Source organism: Furipterus horrens, unplaced genomic scaffold, assembly GCF_987537825.1.
Source record: "Furipterus horrens unplaced genomic scaffold, mFurHor1.1.pri manual_scaffold_7, whole genome shotgun sequence".
In the NCBI taxonomy this organism is placed as follows: Eukaryota; Metazoa; Chordata; class Mammalia; order Chiroptera; family Furipteridae; genus Furipterus; species Furipterus horrens.
In genome coordinates this window covers 32,411,812-32,431,407 of record NW_028327177.1, presented here as the reverse complement: position 1 = coordinate 32,431,407, position 19,596 = coordinate 32,411,812, and the positions used below count along the sequence as shown (strand labels likewise).

The following is a 19,596-nucleotide window of genomic DNA, read 5'->3' as shown; positions in this document are numbered from 1 at the left end:
CATTTTTTATGACAAGAACCTTTAAGATGTACTCTCTTGACAGTATTCAACTATATAACACAGTATTGAACTACAGTAAACATGTTGTACATTATACATTTTTGTAAATGTAATGTACATAAATTCCTTTAGGGATCTTCCGAAGTGCTTTTGTAAAGGTGTGGGGAATATATAAATCACAACAATCTAGAAACTTGTTTAGGACACCTCCAAACTCACCCCATCCAAGCCTTGGTTTCTATCTTCCCTGGCATCTCCATTCCAGATCCCAGACAAAGCAATAACCTCAAGTCACAACACCACTTTCAGTTATTTGGGGGGGTGGGGTTGCCTTCAAGGGTAGCATTAAAAAATGTCTCTTTCAGATACATCTGTGTCTGTCAGGCTCCACTCCCCCTCACAGATATGTCCTGTGGAAGCCACAGGCTGGGGCACTGCACAAATCTTTTTTTCTTTCACATTCTTACTAGAATTCACAAAGTGGTTGATTGCTGTATATGCCTCCAAAATATTTAATTTCTTACTTCCAAGTATAAATCACAGCATAATTTTATCTATCTGTTTAGAAAATACTGTACAGTCACATCCTATTGTCACATGCTACTTATCCACAAGAAAAATGCCTTCAGTGTCTGGCCTCCGGCTCCATAGGCTCTGACAAAGGAGCTAACTTCACTGAAGACTTGTTTATTTATAACAAACAGCAGAAACAGGCTCCTACCCTTGGTTTGGAATGCCAAAATTTAAACCGAAATCCCTCCAAAAGCCAGTAACAAATCCTGTTACCTAACAGAACCCAGCAATATATCACTATAAGTCATAAAGCCAAAGGAAAACTTGAATATTCACACCATCTCAAAAGTTTCAGTATTCTTTGATTGAGAGATGTCCCAAGAATTAGGTTCTTCAATCAGCAACCTGAGACTGACACTGTACAGTTTATTTCAGCAGAAGTAATGATATATGTATTTACACAGGGAGAATGGCTTCCACTGCTGTATGAAATAAGACCTCCTTGCTTTAACCGTTTGCATCCAGCACTAATTACAGCCCTCCTACTTCTTTCTATAAACCATTCTCTGATTCCAGTGGGACTATACATCTATTAAAATGCTTACTCGTTACATCTCTTCTTCTTCAGCTTTTCTTAGATCTCACTTTAATGAAGTGCGCTTTAGCCTCTGACACATTGCTTCCACTGTATTTGTATAAGATACATTTTTAGCTACAGTACCCTAGGTTTTAAAACACAAAACAATGTTAGAGTGAACATTCTTCACTTTCTCATAGAATCTAATTAGCTTACAACAACCACATAGTCACTAATCTGCTCTATATACCAGTTAGAAAGGACTGTCTTTGTGTCTGCCTGATTAGACTATTTACAGGAAGGATGAGAGGGAGAGGGAGATATAGGGAATGAGGGTGGAGAGACATGCTTGAATAAAGTCATTTCTCGGGGGGAAAAAGGGAACATCACAAAAGAAAAGAGTCAAACTCAAATAATAGAAAAATAACTCTATTGAGTTAAAAATTATTTATTCTTTGATAGAATTAAATATATCAATCAAAATTAATTACCAGTTTCTTTCCCTCTAGTTTATCCCATAATAGTTGTATACAAAAATATATGTGTGCACACACATCCCAGTATTCTGGCTGGAGTAGACACAATCCAAAGCAAGGCTTCGCATCATCGTTCAATTTTTTTATACATACTGAGATGTACTAGCTCTGTGACTTGCGTAAGTTAATTGTCATCTTGAGTAAGTTGCTCGTGACCTTAACAATCACTTAATATCTCTGATCATCAGTTTCCTCATTTATGAAAGGGGGATTATGATTATGCTTAGCCCAGATAGTTGTTATCAGGATCATATGAGAAAATGCTTATAAATCATTTGGCCCATTGCTGACATATCATCTTCATTACTGTTATCTTCATCATTGTCATCATCAACATCATAGCACGGTTGGAACATGGAATGCCAAAAGAAGTGGTATGTTTAAAAAAAAATCTTCCGTGGAAATTCTTCTCCAAGACTTCTTGGGGCAGGTAAATTCTCCAGCAACATCATAGCACTGTTGGAACATGGAATGCCAAAAGAAGTGGTATGTTTAAAAAAAAATCTTCCGTGGAAATTCTTCTCCATGACTTCTTGAGGCAGGTAAATTCTCCAGGTACATGATTTGGTTCCAGTTTCAAGAGAAGTGCTGGATCCTTTACAGAATGTCTGTAGATATCACAGTGGTTTATATAGGGCTTTATAAGAATATCACCAGGAAAGCTATGGAATTTAAAAAGCCAACAAATCATTCCAGTTATCAATAAACCAATCTGTTAAGTGTGGCTTATGTAAAACTGACCATACTCGATTTAATGGCCTACACCAAAAAATACCAGTTATGTGCTATGTTTTCAAATACTTAGAAACCACTTGGACTGGTTAAGAACGTATGATTCATACTTAACTAGTAATAAATAACAACATATAATAAATATGTACACATTGTGGCCTTGAGTAGTCTGGGACGGTTTTCCAAAGTAGATGGTACTTCAGATTAACTTTGAAAGAGGCAGGAAAGGTTACTGGCAGGAGCTTCACAATTATTATCATACTTAATCCTCACAGCAATATTGAGAAGATGATATGATTATCCACATTGTACACATGAAGAAACTGAGGAGCAGAGACATAAAGTAACTTGTCTACAGAGAAACTAATGGGAACTGGAGTTTTGATTCCAAGCTGGGTTCTCGCCCCAGCCTATACCTAGATAGTCAACATCTTGGGTGAATTACACCAATGTCTAATTTTTTTTTTCTGAAATTTGTTCTTGTCTTTTTTTTTTAACAAAATACCTTTTATTATGAATTATACAAAATCAAAACTCAAACAAGTACTGCTTATAAGATCCACTAACATTATATTTTAAAATAACACTATATAATTAGTTTTCTTTAAATCTGAGCTAGTGTATCATTTATCTTTACTAATACCAAAAACAACAACCACATTAATACTTGATAGAATTTTTATGTTTTATAATCCCTGTATATTAAACCGCATCCAATTAAAATATCAGTATAGCTTTCATTCATCAAAGAAAATATTTTATTCAAGTTTCCAAAACAAATTTGAGGAGTTACGTTGGGTTTGAATTGAAGAAAAAGACCCAGTTAAGATATGGAAACAAAGTTTTCATCTGGTGGAAACTAAAATAAGTATATACACTCTAATTAAAGATCTGTCCCATGCGGCATTTTTCAAGTTTGGAAAAGTCTACCAGGCCACACCCTTAGCTGCCTTCACTCCTTTTCCTTGGTGTTTCCTCTTCCCTTTCTCTTGCTTTGCCTTCAGCCTTTTTCTCTGCCTCTTATTCATCCATACAGGGTACTGTCCATGCTGGTCTAGAAGACTCTTTTTGTTTCTCTTAATATTAGTCTCCATTTTCATGTCATCTTTCACCACACAGGGGGTTTTCGCTTCAGAATGTTCGGGGACCACCACAGTTGCTATCTCTTGAACATCTTTCATTAAAACACCAGTATCTACTTTAAAAATACTTTTTAGTCTGCTAAGTTCCTTTGGAGCATTCTTTTTTCTCTTTTCAGCACGCATCTTCCTTTTCCACTTACTCCATAGGATTTTAACCATATTCTACCTAGAAAGGTTCACCACTCACACTCCACACGCTCACCAGGACCGGAAGTCTGTTCTTGTCTTTTGAAGTCAGATAACCATTGACCATAGTGACTAAAAGTATCAAAAGAATAAATGAAGTAAATGTTAAAAGAGACCATAAAGAAAAATTGATTTCCTTGTCCAGAATATGTTACAGAGTTGGAAAATATAGTACTATCAATAAAACTGATGCCCCTTTACATATTCTCCCTAGACCAGCCCACCTTTATTCATGGGGTTCCTGGGGTGGGTAAAATACTTCCATTCGAGATGCCCACCATCCTTTCCAATCTTTTCATCTTCCTCCACACAAAACTAACATCTACAAACTTGCCAGTGAAGGAAACCAGAGGTCCAATGCCCATCCAGCTCTAAAGGCAGGATGTGTGTCCCCTACTTGTGCACCTTGTCTTACATTTTCCCCTCTTGTGGGAGCCCCTAGTTCTGTATGCAAATCACTGATCTTTCTCCCAATCCAATTTCCCATCATTCTGAGCAACTTTAAAGTAGAATGCTCATGGGACAATAAACAGAGGCCCCTGGTGGTCTAGAGAAGTCCACAGTATCACGATTCATGACTTGACCTTGCATCCTCAGCTTTGCCAGCATTCACTAACCACGTGGACAAAGCTGCAAGAGCAGCAGCAGCTGTCTCTCTCTTCCAGGCTGCTGCCCAGCTTAGGAGCTGTTGAGTAGAAGGATGGAATGGAAGGGAATGAAATAGAACAGAACAGAATGGCCTGGGACAGGATGGGATAGGATAGGATAGGATAGGATAGGATAGGATAGGATAGGATAAACTCTTAATACTTCCACAGGATATAAGCCTCTTTGATTAAGTAGAAGTAAAATCTATTAAAACCGTATCTCATAATCTTACCATATAGACTCATTTTTTTTCCTGTCATTCAGCATGGATACCTTTAGCCTAAATAGACATGTGACTTGAGAATAGGTAAAAGGCTACACAATTCTCCCTAAGATAAATGACTGTGAAAATAGATAGGTGTGGATGCAGAGAAAATGTAATTTTCATCCTTTAAAAAAAGAGAGAGAGAGAGAGAAACAAAGAAACGTTCCCAGAGTCCTCAGTGACCCACACATATCAAATTATACAGGACAGGGTAATATGATTGCCCATTCTCAAATCAGCCAGCAGATGTGCCACTGCATTTTGCACGAGCAGCAAGTGACAGAGAAGCCCTGCTGGAAGTCCTACTAAAAGAGAATTACAATAATCAAGCCTGTGCTCCATCAGGGCATGTGTGACTGCCACAAAATTAAATACAGAAGCAAACCCGCCTAAGGCCTAAAAAGCACACAGCCATTGTCTTAACCATCCAAACACTGTTCATTGGAAGAATAGGTGTAGTTTGTAAAAACTGATATTGAGCACAGCAATGTGTCTGGGTATGATTTTTTTGTGTGCATACCCTTAAATTATTGACTCAATTCATCTTTGCTTTCTTTCTCCTGATGGCCTTTTTCCTTGATTATGTTGTCCCCTTGATCTTGGCTTTCAATCATGAGTTTTCAATCATAAGATTGAAAGTCAAGAATTTAGAAATTATTTCCTCCAAAAAACACCTTAAATAAAACATGTGTGGTAAACAGTTTTATAGACCTCAATAAATATACTCACATCATCAAAACTGTCTTTCCCTGGCCAGTGGCTCAGCTGGTTGAAGAATGGTCCCATACACCAAAAGGGTGTGGGTTCAGTCCTCAGTCAGGACATGTACGGCAAGCAACCAATCAATTGATATTTCTCTCGCTCCATCTCTCTCTCTCTCTCTCTCTCTCTCTCTCCACTCCCCTTTCCCTTTCTCTCTCCCTTCCCCACTCCCTTCTTCCTTCTTTAAAAAAAAAATCAATAAACATATCCTCAGGTGAGGATTAAAACACAAAACTCTCTTGTAACTTTTGAACACAACAAACTAGAATCTTAGCTTTAGAGCTGTAAATCCAACCACTAGTTAATCTGGTCAGTTCAGTCAAATGGTTACTACATGCCTGAAAATGTCAGTCTATCTCATTTTTACACTGTGTGGATTAGTGATTTTCAGACAGTGTTTCCAGAGCCACAAGCACAAGCTGAGGACAGCCCCCACACTCAGCCCTGCTGCTTCTACCTGTGCAATCGGCCCCACTCCCATTGCTCAGCTCTGTCACCACCAGGTACAAGCTACTGTCCTTTCACCCAGACCAGTGCAGGAGCCTCTTTACAGCTCTCCCTGCTCCCTCTCCTGCCCGCATCCAAATGCTGTTCATACAGCAGGCCCAGCACTCTTTTTAAAACACAAACTAGTTCATACTTCTCCCCTGCCTAAGCCCTTTGTTAGATAGCTTTGCATTTCATTTCAAAGAAAATGCAAGCTCCTTGCCTCATCTTAAAAGATTCTGCATAACCTGGCATGCACCTACCCACCCTCTGCATTTGTGCCATTCTCTGCCTTGCTCACAAAGCACCAACTGTATAAGAAAACAGTTTTCTTTCTGTTTCTTCCTTGAAAATACCAAGCTCCTTGCACTTCAGCGAATGTAAATCTCAAGGCCTTTGCTATATATGCTATTCCCTCTGCTTGGTATGCTCCCCTTCTTTGCATGATGGACCCCTCATCTTCAGTTTGAGCCTCCACGTCCTCTGCTCAAAGACACTGTCCCTGACCACCCTCAGCATTGTCCTCGCTCATTGCGTACTGTTCATTACTTTCACTGCAACCACTGTGTTCATTTCTTTCAAATCTATTCAATTTACTAATTTACTGATTAGATTCCCAACTAGACTGAACTCCACAAGCAGGGGACGTTAATGCCCATTCACAGGTTCCCTGCAGCCTGCACCCTTGCCTTCAGTCAGTCACCAGCAGCTTCTAGCAAAATTACAATGTAACTAATATTTGATAGCTAAGCAAAGAAAGGATGGAAGAAATGAAGGAATAGATGAACAAATCAGCCCATTTGTAATACATGATAAAAAGGAAAGCATATGTAATCACTAGGTTTAACCATTGCAGTCATATCATGATGGCCTGAAATTTAAGTTGAAATGAATTCTGCTTTATTTGAACTGTTTCCTTACATGCCTTCCCTCCCATGTCCTAGGAGAAGAGGATGATGAAAGGAATTAGAAGTGAGTTTTAAATGTGGTTCTCCCCACCCAACTGGCCTTGCCTCCTGTTTGATGGGGGCAAACTAAGGAAAGCATCTGTGTGTTCCTCGGCTTCTTATTGCAGCAGCTATTGACATGCTTGATTTATACAGCAATCTTTCCTTATTGGCCCGTGGTCCTCCTTGTGTGCGGCTCAGACAGCAAATGCCACACTTCTTACCCAATTTTGTGAGGTATCCTGGAGCACATGTAACATCTGGCAGCATCCTGAAATCACACGTCTGCATGCTGCAAAGGTAGTCCATATATTACCTTCCTGCTCTGCAGGGAGAAACATTATTTTTGGTTGAAATCACATTTTTATTTATCCCAGGTCAAAAGAAGTTCATTCTCCCCATTGTTCAATTTTGCTCCGAGTCAAATTTCCAAATTTTGTCTCATTTTAAAATAAACTTTTTTAAATGTACTATTTTATATAGCTATATAGCTAAAAGCAAAGATATGAGATTGAGTGTAATTTACAAGAACGAAAATATATGAGAATGAAACCTTATTTTAAATTATAATGCACCATGAAATGTCAATAATTTCTACCCATCCATTAATCACACAATTTATCAATATATTTACCATTTTTTCAATTTCAAAAAGATTGTTAATTCAAATATGCCTTCATACTGGGAAGAAACTCGCTTACCAGAAAGTTTTAACTCAGTACCAAAAAGGGAAAAGAAATTGATTTACTGCAAAAATTCTAGAAACCAGTGATTTAGTAACTTTTACAAATGATGTTCATTTTAAAACTAAATGTCTAAGTTCAAGAGTTTACAGACAAAATAAGAAAGCATTCTGTCACCTCTAATTGCTAACCAAGTTATAAAGCAATGTTCACACCATTTGGAAGAAATCCATGTTTTCCCATTTCTGTGAAGGATGTGAACATTTAAATAGATTAAAAGATTCATCAAAAATTGGTTAATAGCTTTTCCTTAACAACAGCCACACTATTGAATGAAAATATTCTGATATATTCAATATTTTAAAATATTGGTGTGTGTGAAGGCCAAGCAAGATGAAATGACTGAAAATGGGCACAAGGTTTCTTTTAGAGGTGATGAAAATATTCTAAAGTTCTATTGTGGCAAAGGTTACACAACTTTATAAATATACCAAAATTCATTGGTTTGTACACTTAGAACAGGTGCATTTTATGGTATATAAATTATATCTCAATAAAGCTGTTTTTAAAATCCAGTCAGTAGAAGCTGTATTTCAAGTCACACACCAGTCCTCTCTCTTTCTCTCTGAAGAAGGGCGGGATCTCCCAATGAACATAAACCTTGTGTGAAGATCGCTTAGAGGAGCTGTCATCAGAACCCTGAATGAGACAACAAATGCCAAAAACAACAACAGAACATGGTGTGTTGCAGGAACACAGATCTCTAGGTAGGGACATTCTCATGCTCCTCCACCCAGGTGTCGTCCCATGACCCAGGAGATGATGAGATAATCTTGTCTCTGCCTTCGGCCTTAAGCCTTTCAGGCCACTGAGTCATGGAATACTGGGAACAGCGAATTCTGCTGTGTACTCCATCTGCCTCCTTGTTAATAAAGTCTTAAAATGGAGCTGGCATTGAGGATTAGTGGGTCTGCTTTGCTTCCCCAATAGGTGCTAGCTAAACCATGAGTTACCCTGGCTGTATTTTATGTATTAATGATACTTTGTAAGAATTCTTTCACTTGTAAAATTCTTCTATTGTTGGCTAGAATGTCACACCCCCTGTTCTAGTAACTTTTGAAATCCTAATAAAAGGATGATGAGGCTTCCCGCTCTCTTCTGATGGTCTGAGCAAGCCACAGTCCTCCGTTCATTACTGGCGAGTCATCCTGCTTGCTGGATTTATCTAAGCGTCCACGATCATATTCAACACTACAATGGTGGGTGGTTTGAAAAAGATAATCAACATTCTCAACCAGGGCAGTCTGGAATATTCTTGGAGATGTAGCCATGGTCCCATGAGAACATAGTAAGAACACCAGGAAACTCACAAGATGTGCATTAGAAGTCACAGCAAACAACTTCCAGCAGGCAAAGGGCCCCTTGGGCATCTTTGGGAAAATAATGCAGCACCTGGGAGTTGCTCCATGACTTTGAATAAAGACACATTGAATTTGAGTAGGTAAAAGGAAGCTGGGAAAGCACCACAGGAACAAAGGCCAAGAGGCAGAAAGATCATGGAAAGCCGTAGAGAGGCAGTGAAAGAAGTGTGGTCCCAGAAACAGGGCTGTCATCATGGGGAGAATAGTGAATCAGTTGGGTCAAATTTTTAAAAATCTGACAGCAAAATCTGTACGTGCTTTTGCCAGAAATAGAGTCTAAACTCTAAGTTCTGGGGAAGGTGAAGAAAAACATTTAAAAAGCAATGTTGTCAATAAATTAATTTAAATGTTGACCTATCAAGTCAGATGTGAAGGGGAGAGTAAAAACATTGAATTTAATAATCCAAAAAAGGAAGAACTGAGCAGCCACAAGGTTTAGAGAAGGAGCAAGAGAAACAGAAGGTTCCAAATGTCACTGGTTTTTTAACCTGAAGGAAGAGGCATAAATAAGAGGCTTAAAAAGACTACAGTCTGGCAGAGAGAAAGGTTGGTTTATGTCTGGGATATTCAACTTGAAAACAGAACTTCTGAGAGAAACAGTTTTATCGACTCGTGTCTGGTTATGAAAAACATGACGGGGAGGGGAAAAGAGAAAAGGTGACCTGCGTTCTTACCTTTTCTTTTCTCGTTCTTAGGTGTAAAAAATGGGCTGGGTCCCAAAACATTTGCTGAGTCTTCAGAACTTCAGCTTTTAAAGATATTTGGTTTTCTCAAGTATTGTATATTTAGTTAAGAAAGTTAAATTATGAATTAACAAGAATTCCAATGTCTTGAAAATATAATTCAACAACTATATGTTATTACTAGTTAAAGCGATTTTCCAAGGCATGTACTATATTAGTTTTATTAGAACATCTGCTTCTGTATTTTTTTCCTAGAAAATTAATAATTTTGGCAATGTGTTTGTAATGTTCTTCCTAACATGTATTACAGACGCTATTGTTGCAACTGCTGTTTTGTGTATTCTGGCTCTCAGAGATGATTTCTCACTTACTAAGTTTGAATTTTAAATTGTGGGTTTTGCTGTGGTTGTGGCCAGAAAGTAATACCACAGTGTTAGGACAAAGTTAAGAAATTTTTCTTGTCATTTTGGATTTCTAACTTAATTCAGGAAAAGAAAAAAAAAACAAAACTCCACCTAATCTCAGAGTTACAGGCATGTGAAGTATAGACTAGTATTTTCCTTCAGAGGAACAGTTTTTGCTAGCTCTGAGAGATCTGCAGGGCATATGCTATTGAAACAGCTCATTCCCGAATGAAGTAATAAATCTAGAATTGACAGGTACACAAATCCACCATCACGGCAGAGAGGTGCTGTGTTCAGTTGTGTAGTCATTCAGGTAACTGAAGAATAAGAGAGTAACAGTGCAATGACGGGATTCCACTGTTGGGAGAGATGTTAGATATTTTTGGATAATAATCTGTTAAAAATCACCAGATTTGAGAGTATATGGGAAATTTTTAAGTGTTTTTAATGCTAATCACAGAGCTCATCAAAAATTTATCTCCTAAAATATATTTACATTAACCTCTTAAACAGTAGCACCAGGAAATGATTGATATTTTAAAAATTAAAAAGACGTTTTCCAGAGAAGCCAATATAATTTAGGTTTTTGTGGGAAAATTGTGAGTTTTGAAGACTTTTTTAGGACAGTTAAAACGTTATTTTAATTTACACATTTAGGTTTTTGATTTTATGTAGCATTTGGTCAAATACCAAGGGGAAAAAAGAAGAAAGAACTTTTAAAACATACATTCAATGAAATGATGTAATTGGATACGAGAACATCAGTCACTAGAGATACAAAAATTATAAATTTATTAATGATAAGATACATTTCTTCAGATTCTACATAATCTTGTTTTCCATGAAAATTCTTAAGACACTTGCCGTGAAGGTATTTTTGAAATTCTTACAAACGGTAGGCAGATCTTTCTGATGGCAGTATACTTTGTCACGGAGATGTGTATATCTGCTCTACAATGCTGCCTCTGGCTTACTGGCACAGCATTAGGCACAAAATGGCAACGTGTTTCCAGAAAAACTGTTTCTCACCTGCATGCTTTAAGGCTAAAGAATGTCTTATTGCTTAAAGAGGAAGGGAAATACACAGAGGCATAAAAATGAAATGCATGAAACAATATGAAGATTTCTTTTAAAAAATTAAAACAAGAACTTCAAAGATTTAGCTGGATGATATTATTAATTATACAAGTTTGTTTGTTTAATTTTTAACCAAAAGGCACTTGTCTTGATACCTCATGGTGGCTAGTAGCATGATTTAATGAAGTTCTGTAAGGCAGACAGCAAGTTTTCCTCACCCCCATGGCATCACATGAGAAAATATCTCTCCTACAGAAACGTCTAAAACGAGGAAACACTGAGTATTTTACATGAATTTGTGAAATTACTGCCTAGAAGATATGATTGGAAACAAATGAAAATAAGACATTTCTAACTCTAAGGTGGTTCCACACAGAACTTGCTATAGGAGACCTAGGAACACAGCTAAAGGAAGAACTTTTTAATAGTATCCCAGCGCCATCTACTGTCTGTAAATAGCAACAGAAGCCATTTCACAGGCCGGTGTAGAGGGCTCTGGGGAAAAGGTGGGAGGCTGTCTCAGGTGCAGCTAATTCTGGAAATTAGGATGAGCGTTGGCTAGTAAGCGACTGAGGGTTCTGCAGACACTGAGAAGAAAGAGAGGATAAACACAGAGAGGTAGTTGCCTTGAGTAAGTAACAATATCCAGCCAATAGGAGTCTCTGTAAGGGGTTAAGAAGGAATTCAGGATCCTGGGGAAATTGTCACCAACAAAAATTACATTTTCCCTGAGGAGTTAGCTCTTTTCAGGGAAAATTTCTCTCCTGGGTCATTTACTTTATATAACTTTATTTTTTTCTTCTTCTGTCTCTCTCTACCCCCTAATGGCACCTCCTACAAATCTTTTAGATCTGGAAATCTGTTAATGATCCAAGGTTTTTAAAGTGCTTCATAAATTTAAGAATTCCTGGCTTCAAGACAATGCAATAAACTTTTAAAACTGGATAGATCCTTACAGACCATCTAGTCTGCATTTAACATGAAGAAACTGAAGCTAGAAAACTTTAGGTCACCTTGGGGTCACCCAGCTGGGTACAAGTTTTCCTCATGGATTGAGCCCCATAAGAATAAGTTTTTCTGCAATGTGGCCACACCTACAAAATATTTCTCAAAAATTTCCCCACCTCCAGCTTGTTTTTATTTGTTTTGCATATCTTCAGAATTTCAGAAGCTTACTGAAAATTATACATTCACCTCACGTACATTTTTCTCATTTTCATTGAGCTATTCTGAGGAAAAACAGAATTTACTATAAATACTTAGCTACAAGGGGAAATAAAATTGGCAATTATCTCTAAGTTGATTATTCAATACATTTCTGAAAAAAATAAACTAATTTAACTCGACTTTGTGTTTTCTGTTTTTTTCCTAACACAATACAATAAATGTAATACCTAGCTTTTTACTTTTAATTCTTTCTATATTTCTGTAACTTCCTGCCATAACAGTTTTATTTATTATAAAATGAAATTTCCTGCAGTGTAAGGATTTTTTTTTTTAAACCAAGTAGCTTCAGGTGATATGTATATTTACCTTTAAGGTAAAGTTTCTAAATATTAATTTTGATTACTTAATGTTTTAAAGCAGATTTATTTTCTTCTATTATTCTCACTCACAATTAAATATGCAATGCCTCTGCCAGTCAGCTCATATAAATCAGAAAAAATAACATCTTTTTTCTTTCTTTCTTCTAACCACTTTTTTTTTATGGTGTTCTTTTCTTTTTTAAGTATATTTTATTGATTATGTTGTTACAGTAGTCCCAACTTCTTCCCCTTTGCTCCCCTCTGCCCAGTACCCCCTTTCCCTCCAGCAATCCCACCGCCACCTTAGTTCATGTCCATGGGCCATGCATATAGGTTCTTTGGCTTCACCCTTTCCTATATTATTCTTAACATCCCCCTGTCTATTTTGTACCAACCAATTATGCTTCTTACTCTCTGCACCATTTCCCCATTTCTCCCCCTTCCCCCTCCCAGCTGATAACCCTCCAAATGATCCCTATAGCTATGATTTTGTTCTTATTCTGGTCTGCTTAGTTGGATTTTGTTTTTATTTTTTAGAGTCAGTTGTTGATAGTTGTGAGTTTGTTGTCATTTTAATGTTCATAGTTTTGATCTTCTTTTTCTTAAGTAAGTCCCTTTAACATTTCATATAATAATGACTTGGTGATGATGAACTCTTTTAGCTTTATCTTGTCTGGGAAGCACTTCCTCTGCCCTTCCAGTCTAAATAGCTTTGCTAGATAGAGTAATCTTTATTGTAAGTCCTTGCTTATCATCACCTTTAATACTTCTTGCCAGTCCCTTCTTGCCTTCAAAGTTTCTTCTGAGAAATCAGCTGATGATTTTATAGGCACCCCTTTGTAGTTAACTCCCCATTTTTCTCTTGCCACTTTTAAGATTCTCTCTATATCTTTAACCTTTGTCATTTTAATGATGATGTGTCTTGGTGTGGTCCTCCTTGGATCTAGCTTGTTTGGGATTCTCTGTGCTTCCTGGATTTGTATATCTATATCCTTCTCCAAATTTGGGAAGATTTTCTTCATTATTTTTTCACATAAGCTTTCAATTTCTTGCTCTTCCTCTTCTCCTTCTGGCACCCCTATGATTCGGATGTCGGCATGTTTAAAGTTGTCCCAGAGGTTCCTAAGCCTCTCCTCATTTTTTTCAATTCTTGTTTCCTCGTTCTGTACTAGTTGACTGTTTTTTTCTTCCTTATATTCCAAATCACTTATATGAACCCCAGTTTCCTTCCCTTCACCATTGGTTTTGTGTGGATTTTCCTTCATTTCATTTAGTATAGCCTTCACTTCTTCCTTTATGCGTTTGCCATACTCAAGCATATCTGTAAAGCCTGTGAGCATCTTTATCACCAGTTTTTTTAATTCTGCATCTGTTAGGTTGGCTATCTTCTCGTCATTTAGTTCTCCCACTGGAACCTTGATCTTTTCCCTCTTTTGCACCATACTTCTCTGTCTCCTCATCTTGACAGGCTCCGGTGTTTGTTTGCCTCTGTGTCTTACATGGAGCTGTCACTTCTGTTACTTTGAAAGGGGCGGAGCCTTAGGTATTCGTCAGTACAGGGTGACCTGTTCCACCATGTTGTGGCACTGTCTGGGTGGGAGGGATCAGAGAGAGAACAATACAACTTGCTCAGCACTTGCCTCTTCTGCAGGCACTACTCCCACTTTCATATGGGACCGGCTCCTCTCTAGCTGTTGCCCTGGCCATTGTTTCCAGAGTGGGTGGGTTTGCGGATGTTCTAGGACCGTGGGGGCCCTTTAAACAAGTGGACTCTGCTGAGAGACTGGCAGTTTCTTCTTCCGCCCCAACCCCCACTGGTTTGCACAGTCAGAAGCAATGAGGCTTGATTTTCCCCGGTGCTGGGACCATGAGCTGCTCCGGCTGGTCTGATGCTGGGAGTGCTCCTCAGGTGTCCCTCCCGACTTTTTAAAACATGTGACTGCACTTTCTGCTGGCCTGCCACTGCTGCTGCTGCTGCCACCACCACCACACCACATCCTCTCTGCCCCAGCTCCACCCCTCCTACCTGTCTGGATGAGTATTTCTTCTTTATATCTTTGTTGGACTTCCATGCAGCTCAATTTTCTGGAACTTCTGGTTATTTTTGGTTTTTGCGGTAGTTGTATTCCTTCTTAGTTGTGTAGGGAGACCCAGCATGTCTGTCTAGGCCTCCATCTTGGCCAGAAGTCAAAATCACATCTTTTAATATGTACTTTTTCTGTCAGAATAAAGTTCCAAAGATGTCTTTTTCTTTTAATGAGATGTTTTATATATTCACCTTTTATTTTTTCAGGACACACTGGAAAGGAAACATCCAACTTTAAAAAAAATTAGTAATCATCAGATTGTTTTTATTGTAACCTTTCATAAAGAATACAGAACAAGGCCAGAGTATTTTCCAAATTCATTCTGGGTATAGAAGCTGACAGTGTTGAATTTTACCTGAGCACTATGCCTGGAAACGATGAAGGTTAAAGGAATTCTCCCATATCTGGAAAATGGCTTACTTCAAAGAACGACCCTTCCAACATGACTTAGATAAAACTCATGAATGCCCCTCTTGCATACCTATGACAAGGCTAGCCTTTGCCTCATAAGTGATTAGTTGAACCCAAGTCCCATTGGTCAATCAGAACAAAATGCTTGTTAACCAAACTTTGGTTAAGCTTATCTCCTTCCTTTAGGTTCCTGAACTTGAGCTTCTTCTCAGCCTGAGACAGCATACAGATCCTATTTATGGATCCCTCCCAGAAAATAGGCTGGTGTCAGGGTAAAACATTCTCTGATCTACTGTTCTGTAAGCCATCCTTTTATTCCACTTTCCCACACCCAGCTCTTGCTAGCCTTGTTCACTGCTCTTGTAAAAGAAACACCCTTTTGCCTAACTCTTGATATATGTACTTGTACATCACATGGTCACAGTGTTCTCCTTGGGCAATAGCTCCTCACAACATTGCAATGGTTCCTTTCCCGCCTTGCAATAATCCTTTCAAATAAAGTCTCTCCTTCAAAACAAGAACTCTAATTAAAGCTGAACTAAATTGACTAAATAAAACAGATCAGGATTATAAGATAAGTCTTCTGGCTCTAGAAGAAAAATCATAGAATGTTCATAAGGGTGTTCATATTGCTTGTATTTTTTCTCTACTGCAAGATAAAATTTCAAAACTTTTTAAGGGCTATGCTTTCTGGAAAATGCTTGCATTGAAATAAATAGTGACTTTTTTTTTTCATTTACAAATTCTACTAAATGTCCCAGTATTTTCCAGGTTTTATCCTGGTGTATCAAGTTCCCCAAATTTTCCCAGATCCAAGCTTACCTTCAATAAGTGAAAGAACTACTTATTTACTATTAGCTCACTAAATCTTCTTGCAACTCACTATATTACAGTGGGATGAGAAAGCTAAATATCTTTATTCAAAACTACTGTCAATAATCTCAATAGTCACTTGCTTACCAAAATAGAAATTAATTCTTCAATGACAAAAACACACATCATAAGATCCAGTTCTACTGCAAATCTGCAGGACATTTCTGGTCAGAATTGACCAATACCATATGCTATATTATGTAAACAAATATGTACCAATGGGCTCAATTGTATAAGCCACAGGGGAAAACAAATATGATGAGCTGAACAGATGTCTTAGAGGCATAATCAGTACTCTGACAATCCAGGAGATGAAAACCTATGTTTCCATTTTGTGTATATAAGTTGGAAATCTTTATATACCCAGTATTTATTAAAAATGTGTATAGTGAACACTAATGAAACAATCAGTTGTTTTTTTATAAACTTAACAGATCCAGCTAAATGTGTATTAATTTAGCTAGTGCCCTTTTACACATGTTGGAAAGAATCATATATTTCCCTTGAAATTAGTTCTAGGCTTAGATCCAATGCCTATATACTCCTATTCATTTCTACTATATTTATTTAATGCTGCTATTTAATTATTCATTCATTTGTTAAATATTTATTGGATACCTACTGTGTGCTAAGTACTTGGGCTACAGTTCTGAACAAAATAGATAAAAACCTCTGTCTCCATGGAAATTATAATTTAAATAGAAAATAAACCAGGTAAATGAGTAAAATATATAGAATGCTATGGAATGTGTGATTTAGACAGATAATGAACCAGATAAACAAGTAAAATATATAGAATACTAAATGTACTAAAGAGAAAAAATAAAGCAGAAAAGGGAACTACAAAATGCTGTAGAACAGAAGGGTTGTAGGCACTGACAAGGTGATTTTTGTATAAAGATCTCAAAAAAGTGAAAGAGCTAATCATGAAGATATTTAGGAGAACAACACTAGCAAAGGAAATAGTGCTAAGCCCTGTAGAGCATATACAGATAAATAAGCTCAAAAAAAACTTAAAATCTGATAAGAAAGCCTAGAATACAAATATTCTAAACTGACATCAAGTAAACTGTTTTAAGAGTTGGATGAGAGGGGATTCAAGCTGTTGGAGAGTAGGTGGAAGCTATACTCACCTCCTCCCAGGACCAAACTGGAATTACATCTAAATAACAGAACAATTGTCCTGAATAACCAACTGAAAACTAACTGAAGAAGAGCCTTGAAACCAAGGATTTACAAAAGAAGCCACATCAAGACTGGTAGGAAGGGTGGAGATGTGAAAAGGGCTGGCCCCATGGATAATGGCTAAGGTTCCAGAGAGATATCTCATCTGCAGAAGGGTTATACTGAGAAGTGTGGGGCTAGACCCAGAGCTCGGCTCCCCAGCCCAGAGCACCAGAGCCAGGAAGAGGCATCCACACATCAACTCTGCTGTGAAAAGCAGCAGAGTTTCTGTCTACCAGGAAGAGACAGGAATCTGCCAATGCACAAAATTTCATTTTCAGCCACTCACCCTGGGTTCTGGTGGAGGAAAAGCGAAGCAGAATAGGGTTCTGTGAGGAAAGTCTTGGGTGTGTGACTCACCCAAGAGGAGGAAGCTGAAGGGACAGCCACCAGGATTCCTATGCTAAGTCATTCTCCCACACCGCAGATGTCATATTTCTTGGATGGAGCGCTTACCTCTGTGCAGCATCAGCTTGGGGGAAAGCAATAACCCCACCCTCTGGACTCCTTCTCCCCCCATCCTGTGGATCTTCTGCCCTGAGCAGAGTACAGCCAGAGGCTCTGTCAGTGACTGAGCTTAACAGGCAGCCAGGAGGTAGAGGCAGACGGAGGCAGATCTCAGGGTGCCTTGGAACTTTTGCTGACATGCCCCTGGGTCCAGTGCTACTAAAAGCTGGCCTTGGTGCCCACCTTGGTTCTTCTCATGCACACCCAAGCCCAGGAGAGGCAGCCCAAAACTGTGGATTGCTTGTAGCTCCAAACAAGTCACCAAGATCCATCGCAAGCACTGTCTTACATTGGCCTGTACCAGAGTTCCTCCCAAGAGATCCAGAACCCATACACACAGCAACCAGCTTAAGACATCAGAGCAAGATCCAATAAGCCTCACAAACAGCATACAAAAAAGGCGATCTTGGCAGGCACCAGAACCTGCTGAGGCGAATTCCACTTCATGTGGTCAACACCTGCATAGCAGTTGCATGCCGTGGTCAGGGTTGAGCCACATAGTCATCCAGCCTAAGGGTTGATCCCAAGCATGAATGGGCCAATAGCAATCAGACTCAATTACAATATATTCATTCCTGGAACACCACTGGACTCCATAGGACAGTTACTACATAAGGCCACCCAAAAAACCAGGAGCCATAGCAGATCTATCTAGTACATAGAAACAAACACAAAGAGGCAGCCAAAATGGGGAGACAAAGAAACAATCCCCAAAAGAAAGAACAAGATAAATCTCCAGAAAAAGAGCTAAATGAAATGTAGGCAAGAAATTCATCAGATATAGAGTTCAACGTAATGGGTATAAGGATGTTCAACAGCATGAAAAAGGACATAGAAACCATTAAAAAAAAAAAAAAAAGACGATCAGAAATGAAGAATACAATACCTGAAATGAATAATATACTGGAAAGAATAAATAGTAGGTTGGATGAAGCAGAGGATCGAATCAGGGATTTGGAAGACAAGGTAGAAAAAATATCTAATCAGAGCAACAAAAAGAAAAATAAATTTTTAAGAGGATAATGAAGGGACCTATGTGACAACGTGAAGTGTAAACATAGGGGAACCAGAAAAAGAGAAAGAGCAAAGGATCAAGAACCTATTTGAAGAAATAATGATTGAAAACTTTACTAACCTGGTGAAGGAAAGAGACACAGAAGTTCAGGAAGTCCACCAAGACACATCATAATTAAAATGCAGAAGTTTCAAGATGAAGAGAAAATCTTAAAAGCCACAAGAGTAAAGCAGTTAATTACCTATAAGGAAGCTCCCATAAGACTGTCAGCTAATTCCTCAACAGAAACATATCATGCCAGAAGATATTGGCATGAAATATTCAAAGTGATGGAAAGCAAGGATTTAAAACCAAAACTAATTTACCCAGCAAGGTTATCATTTCAAATTGAAAGAGAAATAAAGAGCTTCTGAGATGAGAAAAAACTAAAGGAATTATCTCTATCAAGCCACTATTACAAGAAATGTTAAAGAGTTTGCTTTAAGAAGAAGGGAGCCCTTGTTGGTGTGGTTCAGTGGACTGAGTGCTGGCCTGTGAACTGAAGGGTCACTGGTTCAACACCCAGTCAGGGGTCATGCCTGGGTTGCAGGTCAGGTCCCCTATTGGGGATGTGAGAGAGCAACCAATGTGTTTCTTGGACATTTCTCCCCCTCTCTTTATTCCTCCCTCCCCCTCTATCTAGAAATAAGTAAGTAAACTTTTTTGAAAAAGAAGGAAAAGAAGGGAAAGAAGAAGGAGCAAAAGAAGAAGAAGGGAGAACCATAATTAAAAGAATAAAATGGTAGTAAATATGTACCTACCAATAATCACTTTAAATGTAAATGGCTTAAATGCTCCAATCAAAATACACAGGGTAGCTTAATGAATAAGAAAACAAGATCCACATATACA

General features: G+C 38.2%; 1 pseudogene; it reads right to left on the bottom strand.

Annotated features, from left to right (window-relative positions):
* Positions 1 to 3,284: 3,284 nt before the first annotated feature.
* On the bottom strand, positions 3,285 to 3,659 carry LOC150004246 (protein LLP homolog pseudogene; annotated as a pseudogene).
* Positions 3,660 to 19,596: the final 15,937 nt, after the last annotated feature.